Genomic DNA, 12,191 nt, shown 5'->3' with positions numbered 1-12,191 from the left:
ATAGGCAGTTCTATTGTCAAAAGAATGGAAAGATTTGCAAATAATTAAAGAAATGAAAGCAAGTTTAGTGTGGCTTAGAGAGCAAAGGGTCTTGCTTTGATGTCGACGTTTATTTGAAGGAGACTGAAGAGTATATTGAGATAAGAAGGCACGTGGGATGAGCATTCTGTTGGCCTGTATGAAGCTTCATGATCATGTATTAATTACTATGAAAGAAATCTATAAAAGTCGACAAGTTTCTCTCTTTTATGTGTAAAAGTAGATAGAAATATTCTTTTCCATTGACTCCATACTCCTATTTCGCTAGATTTCACTCTAATTCAGTCTAAATATCCAATGTTTCATGATAGGAAAAATTACATATTCTGGAGGGAGGAGGTAACACAAGAAATCCCTATCTTAACAAAAACTTTAATCTTTTGTTGTAGAACTATTAAAATTTTCCTGACTGAGAAAATAAATTAGTATACCTTTACCTTCCTCAAAAAGGGGTTAATAAACTATTTTATATGATTTCTTAAATTTAATGTAAAAATATTAAATTTTATATTTTAAATGTGTTATCACTTAAAGCAAAAATACTTTCTGTGTATTCAGAAAAAATCAAGCTATGATGCTAAACATTGATTTTAAGACATAAAATAACACTTTAAAATGACCACTAGAATAGTCATTAAATGGAATAATGAAAGCTTCATTAAAATATTTAATATTTCACATATCCACATGGAAAATTTATAATGATATATCCTCATTTGTGTAAAAATTCTTTTAATTAAGGTAAATCTCTCAATGAATTAGATCAGCTTGTTAATTTTGGCTTCAAGCAACTATACATCTTCTCTTCCAACTTTTTACAATAAGAAATACAGTATATAGATTTTAATGTATCACAAACCCCATCAAAAGTTAACAGTTTCAACAAAAGACACTGAATAGCCACAGGAATCTTGAGAAATAAAAACAAAGCTAGAGCAATCATGCTACATAATATCAAACTACACTTACAAGGCCATCGTAGTCAAAAGAGCATGGTACTGACATAGAAACAGACACATAGATGAATGGAACTGATAGAGAGCCCAGAAATAAACCCAAGCCTGTAGGGTCAATTAATTGATGACAAATGAGGCAAAAAACATGCAGCAAGGTAAAAACAGCCAATTCAATAAATGATGTTGAGAAAATTGAACAGATACAGGAAAAATAAAAAATGAAACTAGAATACCTTCTTATATCATATACAAGAATAAGCTCAAAATGTTTTAAAGACTCAAATTTAAGACTCAAAATCACAAAATTCCTGGAAGAAACCATAGTCAGTAAAACTTCTGACACTTCTCTTAGTGATAATTTTTTGGATGTACCTTCTCAAGAGAGGAAAACAAACAAGAAGTAAACAAATGGGACTACATCAAACTAAAAAGTTTTTGTGCAGCAAAGGAAAACATCTACAAAATGAAGGATGACCTACTGAATAGGAGAACATGTTCTCAATGATACATCTAATAAAGGGTTAATATCCAAAATTTATCAAGAATTTATATAATTTAAAACCCTGAAAACAAACAATCCAATTAAAAAATGGGCAGAGGTAGAGACAGACTCAGAGAGAGCTTGGGGGTTGGAGAGGAATTGATAAATAAAGAGAAAAAAAAGAACAAAAATGATTGGGTGTGGGGGAAGAGGATGGGTGGAGGTAGAAGAGAGTATGGGGGTGGATAAAAGGTAGTGGAAAAAATAAAGTAAATAAAATAAAATAATAAAATAAAATAAAAGTTTTTAAAAAGCAGCAGAGGACCTGAGTAGACACTTCTCCAAAGAGACATGCAGATGGCCAATAGACACATGAAAAGAGGCTCAACATCACTCATCATCGGAGAGATGCAAATTAAAACCTCAATGAGATATCATCTCACACCTGCCAGAATGGCCATCATCAACAAACAACGGGTTTTGGAAAGAGTGTGGGGAAAGGGTACCTGTGGGCACTGTTGGTGGGAATGCAGATTGATGCAGCCACTGTGGGAAATGGTATGGAGGTTCTTCGAGCAATTTAAAATAAAACTGCCTTATGATCCAGCAATTCCACTCCTGGGTATGTAGTCAAAGACACCACAAACACTAATTCAAATGAATATTTCCACCCCTATGTTCACTGCAGCATTATTTACAATAGCCGAGCTATGGAAGCAGCCCAAGTGCCCATCAATAGATGAGCGGATAAAAAAATGGTGGTATTACAAGGCCATAAAAAAGAATAAAATCTTACTATTTAGAACATTAATAGACATAGAGGGGATTATGCTAAGTGAAATAAGTTGGTCAGAGAAAGACAAAGACCACATGATTTCACTTATATGTGGAATCTAAAGAACAAAATAAATAAACAAACAAAATACCAACAAACTCACAGATACAGAGACCAGACTAACAGCTGTCAGAGGCTGGATGAAAAAGGTGAAGGGATTCAGAAGTACAAATCGGTAGTTACAAAGTACTCACAGGGATATAAAGAACAGCATAGGAAATAAGCCAATACTATTGTAATAACTATGTGTGGTGCCAGGCGGGTACTGGAAATATCTAGGATGGGAAAACACTTTGTAAGTATACGGTTGTCTAACCACTATGCTGGACACCCGAACCTAACACAAAACAATATTGAATATAAACTGTAATTGAAATAAAATTTAAAAAATAATAAGTTCTTAAAAAATAGTGGTTTCAAGCAACAATAATTTTATTATTTCACTTAAAGTAATGGATTAGCTGAACAGTTTTTCTTATCTGGGCTGTCTCAGATGGTCTAGGATGGCCTCAGGCAGTTGGCGCGATATCACTGGGGGTGATGGAGATGAATTGACTATCATCACCCAATAGGCCAACCTGGGCTTGTTTACATGCCACATGTCTCTCATCAGTCAGCATATGAACATGGATTCATTCCGTTGTGACAGGGTTCCCAAGAGCAGCAAGAGAAATTTCCAATGTGCAATCCTTTCCCTGGCTCATCTTATGTCATCTTTGAAAATATCCTTTTACCCAAAGAAATCTCATGACCAAGCCCAGATTCAAGAAGTCAAAAAATGGATTCCACATCTTGATGGATAAAGTTTCAAAGTCACATTACAAAAGGTAAATGTGTAAAAGGGTAGAAAAATTTCTGGTCATTTTTGCAATTTATCACAGCAAAAATAATTTTCTTATGGCTAGTCTAATCATTTACAGTTAGCTAAGTTTCCTATGCCAGCTTTATGGGAAAGGTTGAATATTATTATTTCCATAAATTTTTAAGGTTATGGGACTATAAACATACATGTTAAACTAAATTGAATTATTAATATCTTTTAAAAGATATCCTTTTGTGAACTGGAGGTGGTGTTGCAAATCATGTGTGCTTAGTTACTCCGCCTACCCTATCTTGATAAAATTGTAAAAGGTTAATTCCCAGACAAACATTCGATATCAATTTTGATTGTGTTGCTCTGTAGGACCAATTTAAATGTGATTTCCAAGACCTTTAATTGACTTTAAGACCTTGGGCTAGTATTAAATTAAGTTAATAAATGAGTAATCCCTCTCATTAAAGTGGAAAGCTCAACAAATTATATGCATCATCTTATAATATGGTGATGAGTTAGTATCTGAAAGCTAAAGTTGAAAGCTTTAATTTGTCATTAACCATATGTTTATGTAAGTTTATGTAGACTGGTATCCAAATCATTACATAAATAAAGCTTTGGTATGATAATGAAAAAAGGAGTGGTGTTTCAAAAGTAGTCTTGAAGTATTTAATCTTTTCTTAAAATGAGAGAGCAAATTATTCTCTGTATTCTGCCCAGGGAGCAGTTTCCTTAACCCACCAGAGTTCTTTCACCTGAGATCCTACTGTTTTCATTATGCTTATGAATTATTTGGTAATAAACAATAAAAGTTCCCTGCTTCTGAAAGAACTAAAGTTATATTATCATGTTACCTTCTGCAATGTCATTTTAATATATTTTCACTCTCCTAATAATCAAGATTGTAATTTACCTACAATTATGCTTATATATTGATATAATGGTAAATGTCCTGTCATCAATCTTTTTGATATTGCCTTTCCCAAGTTCAGGTACCAAATTCAGAATTATAAAACTGTTCAGATATCTTTTACACTCTTGCTGTCTTGTGGAATAACATTTTCCCATTTACTTTCTGGAAGAGGGGTGGCTAGAAATAATTAGGCAGGTTTGTTACTCGCTATATGTTAATTAGATCAACCCTGTGTGAGAGAAAGCCACTCTATTCGTCAAACTAACAACTACAGTACAGGAAGGGCTGTCGAATCAGTAAAGAAGCTGAGCTTCCTCTGGGTCAGTTATGTTCTAGTACAATGTTCTTAATATGAACATGTTTCCACAATCATGCATGCTCTCTAGACAAATAGCAGCATTCTTATGTTCATGTGCAAAGACTGGCACGAGGTTGCTGGAATAGATTCTTTAAAGTATTCTGTTTCTACACCTCCAACACCCTTCTCAGCTGGTGGCACATATTACACATAGTTGACTAGATGGCTCTGAGGCTGTGAAGGTTTTCTACTGCCATCAGCGTTCATAGTTTGTTTGCGTTGTCAAGGTAATCATGAACAATTCTCTAAAAGGAATTTTGAGTTATTCTCAAGAAAGCAATTCAAATTTTTTCAGTCCTCATATTTTTTGTGACTGTAGTAAAATTAGTTTGGACTATTCAGTCACTGCTTTCCCTTCTGCCCACGTTGGCAAAAAGCCATGCTCTTTAAGGGAGAAGAAAGAAATTAGGTTTTTTGGAGAAAGCATCAAATGGACGGTCATTTCAGGAGAGAGCTATATTAGCCATTGTTGATCCTTAGTATTAAAGGGAATGGGTGGATTGATGTTTCCAGTTCCAGCATAAGTTGACAATGCCACCATAAGCAGATACCTGTCACACTGTACCAGAGAAGTACATCAGGATTTCCAAAACACCTTTGGTCCAGGAGCTGATGACTTCCTGCAAGCGAACTGCTGACTCAAGCTATGCTGGGATGAGAATTAATTATGCACGACTAAATAAAACTGGCAAAGGAGTCTAACTGGTATCTTTTATCGAAATAATAATAGTACTACTTATAATGTTCTAACTTCTGGCAATCCTATGTAACAAATGTTTTTGTTTTCCTTTTTCATCCATAGATAACCCTTCTTTAGTGAAATAAATTTGTACAAACTGGAATGAAACACTTTTCTCATGGTAAGTTGTTCAAATTCACCACTCAGAATTCATAAAAGATATTCTACAAGAAATCTTTTTAAATGTCAATGATTTCCAAGACATGGTTTATGACTTATGATTTACGCCTTGAAAAGCAGGAACTTTTTGTCATCAGCCTCCACTGCAGAGGTAACTAAGAGTAACAGAGTTGTTCTAAAATCCATTTTTTTTTAAACAGACTCCCAACTAGAGAGTGGGCAGTGTTATGCTAAAAACCAACAACTTCTGTGGGTTTTTTTTAAACAAAATTGACCCAAAGTCATCCAATCAGAACTTTTGATAATCAAATAAGAATTTGAACTATAGATAAAGCTTCTCTGATTACTGTGTAAGCCCAGTTGAAAACTAGAGATCTCCCTTCATGACCTCATTATAAAAGCCTTCACTCAGCAATCAGAATTATCTAAGAGGATTTCTTATTTTCAGTATGCAAAAATGATTTATTTTAGTACAATTGTAGTTGTATGTGTTTATATACATAAATAGAGGTAGGGGTATAATTTCTGACTATATGAAAACCAATACAGTCCAACATTTCTTGCATGATGAATCTAACTTTGCCAGTTTTACCCTTTGTTCTAGGGAGGATAATGCCTCCAAAGGTGTCTATGGCCTAAGCCCCAGAACCTGTGAATATGTTAGGATGCATGACAAAAGGGAATTCAGGTTTTAGCTAGGTTAAGGTTGCTAATCAATTGACCCTGAGATGAGGAGATTCCCCCGAATTATCACAACGTAATCACTACGTAAATCACAATGATCACAATGTAACCACAATGTACACTGGGCTCAATGTAATCACAAGTGGAAGGAATAACAGGCCGAGTCAGATAGGTATTTGAAGTTGCTATGCTGCTGACTTTGAAGGTGGAATTAGCAGCCATAAGCCAAGGAGTGCTGGTGGCCTCTAGAAGCTGGAAAAGGCAAGAGAACAGATTCCCCCCAAGAGACTCCAGAAAGGATCACAGTCCTGATATCTTGGTTTTAATCCATTTCAGACTTCTGACATCAAAAAAACTGTAAGAAAATAAATGTGTATTGTTTTAAGATTTGTATATGTGGTCATTTGTTAACGTAGCTACAGATAACTATACTCCCATATTTCTAATAGCCATTAGAAGTAAAGCTGAACTCCGTCCCCTATCCTAAAGGGCATTATATAAAGAGAACTCTTTTTCCTTTCACACCACATCAAACTACTCTTCTCTTTGATTACTCTGCTCCAGCAACACTGACATTCTCTCACTGACTTGAACATACCCAGTTTTACCTCAGGGCTTTTGCATGTGCCAATCCTTTCTCTCCATTGCTCATTTCCCTAATCTTTGTCAGACTGGGTCTTTCTCATTCTTCAAATTGCCTGGAGGTCAAAATCTACTTCTCTAAAGAACTTTGACAATGCAAGAGCAGAAATATATTCTACCTACTGAAGGATAGCACACCAAGTGTGAATAAGGAAAGAGAAAACAATACAGCCATCTTTGGAGATTAGTTAAATAAACATCATCTACATAAAAAGGTTTCTCTTTTTGAAGAGCCAGAGCACCCTGGGCTCCTCCTCCATTCTGCCTTTCATTTCTTGCCCTTTCAATTTGATTACTTCTGTATCTTTATCACTGGAATTTTATTACATTAAAAGTAGGAACTGAGTCTCATTTATCCATATGTTCCTAGCACCTTGATTCAGTTTAGTATTTAATAATGTTGGATGAATAAATGGCTGAATGAAAAATCTACACAATATATGTAAATTTTTTACTGAGGTTTTATAAACTTTATTAACTCCCTCCCTCTCCTACTTACTTACCTTACACCTTCTCTTCCAAATGCACTACTCAGTTTCTGTAGGACAGCAGACTCACCTCCAAGTTCTCCAAATAATCCAGAATTGGAACCAAATTGGAACCTATTATTTCTGTGCAGCATCTGGCCTTCATTTAAACAAAAGAAAGGTAGCCCAGTTTTAAGTAACATCATCCCATGAAAAATTTGATGACATAAATTTTAAATTATAAAATTTTATACTTAGAAATTTTAAAAATCACATTCTCTAAAGAGCTATAAATTAAAAATCTGTTTATACAAGAATAATATAGTCTTTCACATTAATTTTGCACTGAATGTGATGTTTTTTATATCTGGAAATATTAACTCATCGAGAGCTCGGAACTCTCAGGAGTTATAAGGAGGACCTGTGTTCGTACTTGTTAGAAAGATGGCGTCTGGGTTAACACCCATCACTCCTATTCTACTCTCTCCCTTCACCACTCTTCATGAGCTCTGCATCTTTAACAAAAGAAAGATGATTTTGGAGCTTTGGAAGGGCCTAAACTTTGCTTTACTAAGGACAATACTGGCAACCTTCCAGAAACCTGGAGGCCATGGCTCGTATGCAAATCATGTACATATATTTGCATGAATTTTATTTTGATTAGTAGCCTCAACCCATGATGGTACTTAGGATGAATGAAGCATTTTACATATATGAATAAATGAAGATGATTTAGTAGTCTTACTGCTCATGGCTGTGTTTTCCCTATTCCTTCAACTCTAACTCTCCTCATCCATCTCCTTCTTGTTATTCCTTCTCTTTGAAACTCGAGTGGGTGTTGTTTTTCCTTAACATATTGATTCTATGTCAGTGTGAGAAAAAAGTTGCCCTGCTTGTGCATTTTATTGACCCACTTAATCTAGAATTACTATGACCAAAATCGTTGTGACTTAATAATTTTTGCAAAGTTCTTTATCTTAACTGGCATAAGTTGGCACTATTGGGGGCTGAGTCAGTGGAGTATACAAAGCTTGAAAACTATGCAATTTCATTTGAAGAGCCAGTCTCCATAAACTGGAATACCACTCTAGGGGCAAAAATATAAAAGTGGAGGGAAAGGAGAATTACTACCTTATTAATGGCTTTTTATTTTCTCTAAAGTTTAAAATTTCCCTGAATGTAATTGCATGTGTGTGTAACTGAGGAAGGATAAGTTGCTGGAGAAAAATACAAAGGGTCGCTGGCTGATAGGGATAAAGAATGCTGATGATGGCATAAGGTGACTGCTGCCAGGAAAATAATGGGAAGAAGACAATGGCTTGTAGTGGAATCACAGAAAATTCTAGAAAGCAGGATGATGAAGCGATGGTGAGAGGTGATGAACTGGTGGTGACTGAAGATCAACCATATAGGTCTCTAAATTTTATCAAAAATATATATACATTCACTTATTAAAGTTAACTACTAATAAAGAAAATGAATGTATATATATTCCATATAGATTTTGCCCAGAGAATAAAAGGCAGCCAATTCTACATTGGGGAAAACATTATTTTCTCCTTCCTTACCTTGCTGCTTCGTTTTGTGTTCTTTTCTCTTTCTTGGTCTTCTCTCCCTTATCGCCCTACAGACTAACACACTCAAAGCCTGTCTAGTTTGTCAGTGCAGCCAGGTCTCCAGTAAGCAGTAATAAATTCATTTTTGTGCTAGTTATTACTGAGTAGGGCCTAGTTTACTTGTAAGAAATAATATTTATTTATTCCTCTTATGTTTGAAGCAATAGAAAAAATATGAAATTATTTCAGAACATGGTTAAAGTCTTCCATTATAAGTTATAAGGATGATAATATGGTTGTAACTATTTAAGATAAAAATCTACACATATTATAGAGAACTACATTAATGTTGCAAAGGAATAATATATTAAAAATAGTAGTTGACGATCAGCTTAAAGTGATTTTGGGAGCTAAATCACTTAGGGTCTGATCAGAGAAGAACCACAAGTAATAAAACATTATAAGCATTAGATTTCACACAATTATGGGAGTTGGTGAGGAAGTCCATGGAAAGGCTTGCCACTGTGTCAGCTGGCAACCCAAAGTCCGTGCTGGTTGTCTACAGCAACAGCTGGCAAGGAAAGCTTCTCTGGATAGAGCGTGGTAGAGTAGGGCTAAACTGGAGCCCATTCAGATGAACTGGGACCTGTGAAGACAAACCAGAATTCATATGTCATTCTCACAGCCTCTAACGTGGCGTAAGTGACTGGCAGAAGAAGCCGGTGCCCTCTGCCACAGAGCTGTTCCTGAACTTGCTCCAGAGCTTGGAAATACTGAAGTGGAAGATCCAGTAGGATCTGGAGGGCTTGTTGGCCTGGCTGCTGCTACTTATCAACAAGATGAGCAGACAGAGTCTCAGCAACAGGACAAAGCTGTAGCAGTGTCTTTGTGCTCTACACTGACTTCCAGAAAGAAAAGGCTGTTGATTGTCTCTCGTGCAAATTTCTCATGTGCCCCACCCTAACCTGGAACCATACCAGAATGTCTGGTGGGTCACTAGGTATAATAACTCCTCCCATTTCTACCCATTCAGTCCTGGAGCCATCAATCCTGCCTTTGGTGGGGGAGCCGGAGGTATCATAGGAAAACCATATAATCCATCCTGGAAGATATTACCCCAGCCTTACTAGGTGTCGCCACACAGCTGGTGCCATAACTGATTCTCCAAAAGTCCATTTCAGTATTATATCAGGTAACATGGTAAAGTTAATTACTTTTATGAGCATCAGCTTCTTGTTACACTTTATTTGCTGTAAAGTGAAAATTGGTTTCACTGTAAACAAAGCCGGCACCTTCCTTTATAGAAAGCATCTATGTGACCAACTGAATCTCGGATGGCCAGCTGGCCTTCTGGGATTGATGCCATATTGGAGACTAAGTTTTGTTCTCTGCTGCAGGAAGACAAGACGCTCAGAATGACTGCTGCTGTATTGATCTTGGTAAGTGAAAGTCCATGCTGCTGAGCCCACGCGTAATCAGTGTCCTTGCGTGAAGTCTATTCTCTTCACAGCCACTGGGAAACCACGTAGGGAAAGGGACTGAGTGACCTCCACAGAATGGGTCATCTTATCCAATGAGTCTCCTCAGTGAGTATGAATGAGGAACACAAATATCTTCATAACTTGTTTCTATTCCCTTTACTTTTCCTTAAACATCTTCTCACCAGTTTTCCACTTGTATTTCTTCTAAGTCTATAAGCATTTCTCCTTCTAGGCTAAAATGACAGTAGTTGTTCTACTTAGAGTTCTGCCTTTGGAGGTTTCCTAACACCACTGTTCCTCAAGGCCACCCCCCGAGCCAGCTGTAGTGATTAGTCAAACAACTTTAGGTAGTACCAGCATATCAAGCAAAGCCATTGGTGCTATAGACCCAATATTTATGTTCCCCCAAAATTCATATGTTGAAATCCTAATTCTCAAGGTAATGCTATAAGGAGGTGGGGTCTTTCGAAGGTCATGAGGGCAGAAGACTGGAATTGTGCCTTTAAAAAAGAGGCCCCACAGAGATCCCTCAGCCCTACTACCGTGTGAGAACACAGTGAAAAGACAGCCCTGTCTGAACCAGGGAGCTGGCCTTTGGCATACACTGGATCTCCCGGTGACTCCATCTTGTACTTTCTAGCCACCAGAACTATGATAAATACATATTTGTTGTTTTTATTTACCCAGCCTATGGTACTTTGTTATAGAAGCTCAAGGACTCAGACAATTGGTAAACAAGGACTGAAAAATCGAGTCTCTTGGTCATGGGTAACTCCCCATTAGGCTATGGATATGGATGAAAAAAGGAAGCAGGATTAAAAAAGGCATCTGGACCTCTTGATCCTGAGACTTAATTGTGCCTTGAAGCAAACTACATAATGTTTTTCTCATTCCAAAGTATGGTGTGGAAATCCCTTAATACCCTTGACATAGTTGTACTTTACTCTTTATGGGAGCTTCAGTATGTTTCCTGATTTCAGTATACCATACCTTGTTCAGTCATTTCCCTAGTCATAGTTACTAATTTCATTTTCAATTTGCCCCATGAGCATTATTCAGATAAACAGCCTTGAACATATGTTCAAAATGATGCTTTTGTTTCTGGCAGATAGATTTGAAAGAGAATGATTGTTGAGTAAAATTACGTACTATTTTAAGTTTAAATACTTATTTCCAAAAAAAAATGTTTTCAAAGTAGCTGTATTATTTCACATTTCTATCAGGATTGTAAGTGACCACCTTTTTCTATACATCTTCTCCAGCAGTGGGTATTGTGTGTCTTTTCCATTTTTACCAGTTTAATGTAACTTTGACTACTGGTTAGTTATGTCATAATGAATTTTCATGTAATTGCTATTTACATTTGCTTTAAGTGAATTAACTACTCATGTGCTTTGACCAGAATTTTATTACTATGTTTTTCTTGTCAATTTTTAAGTCATTTGGATATTATACATCACTGATTTTCAACCAGTATGCTACAAGGGGCACACCGGCATGCTGCAAAAGTTTTTAAAACCTGCAATACCTGACTATTTAGTCAGGGGCACTTACCTCTTTTCCCTTGGAGTGTCAAATTTAAAAATGACAACAGCCCACACATCAATAACCATCCAGTGTGAATGAATCAAAATTATACCTGCATTTTTGTCAGATCAGGAAAATGTATTTTTAGCGTACTGCCGAATTTTAGTAATTAGTTCATGTGTGCCATGAGCTGAAAGGGTTGAAAATCGCTATTATTGATGTGAATCCTTTGTCATCTGTTTACAAATATCTTCTGATTTCATGGTTTCTTTAATTATTTTTTCTCAATAAATTGTTATCAAAATTTTACATTTTAATGGAAACAGCTGTGTCGTCACTCCTTTTCTTGTAGTGCTTTTGGTTTCCTAGTTAAGAATTTCTCTTCCTGACTATACATGTTTAATCCTAATTTTTTTTGAAATATTAGAATGTTTAGGAATATTGTAGCTGTTTGGAATATCAGAAGGATGTTTAGATAAGGACAAAGAAAATAATTAATAATATTACACCAAAATATTTGTTCCATACATGCTTCTATTTTGTTCACAGCAATATGCCTAGTGTCCAAGGCAGTGCTAG

The sequence above is a fragment of the Desmodus rotundus genome, chromosome 2 (genome assembly GCF_022682495.2).
Source record: "Desmodus rotundus isolate HL8 chromosome 2, HLdesRot8A.1, whole genome shotgun sequence".
Lineage (NCBI taxonomy): Eukaryota > Metazoa > Chordata > Mammalia > Chiroptera > Phyllostomidae > Desmodus > Desmodus rotundus.
Note: the sequence above shows the minus strand (reverse complement) of the source record.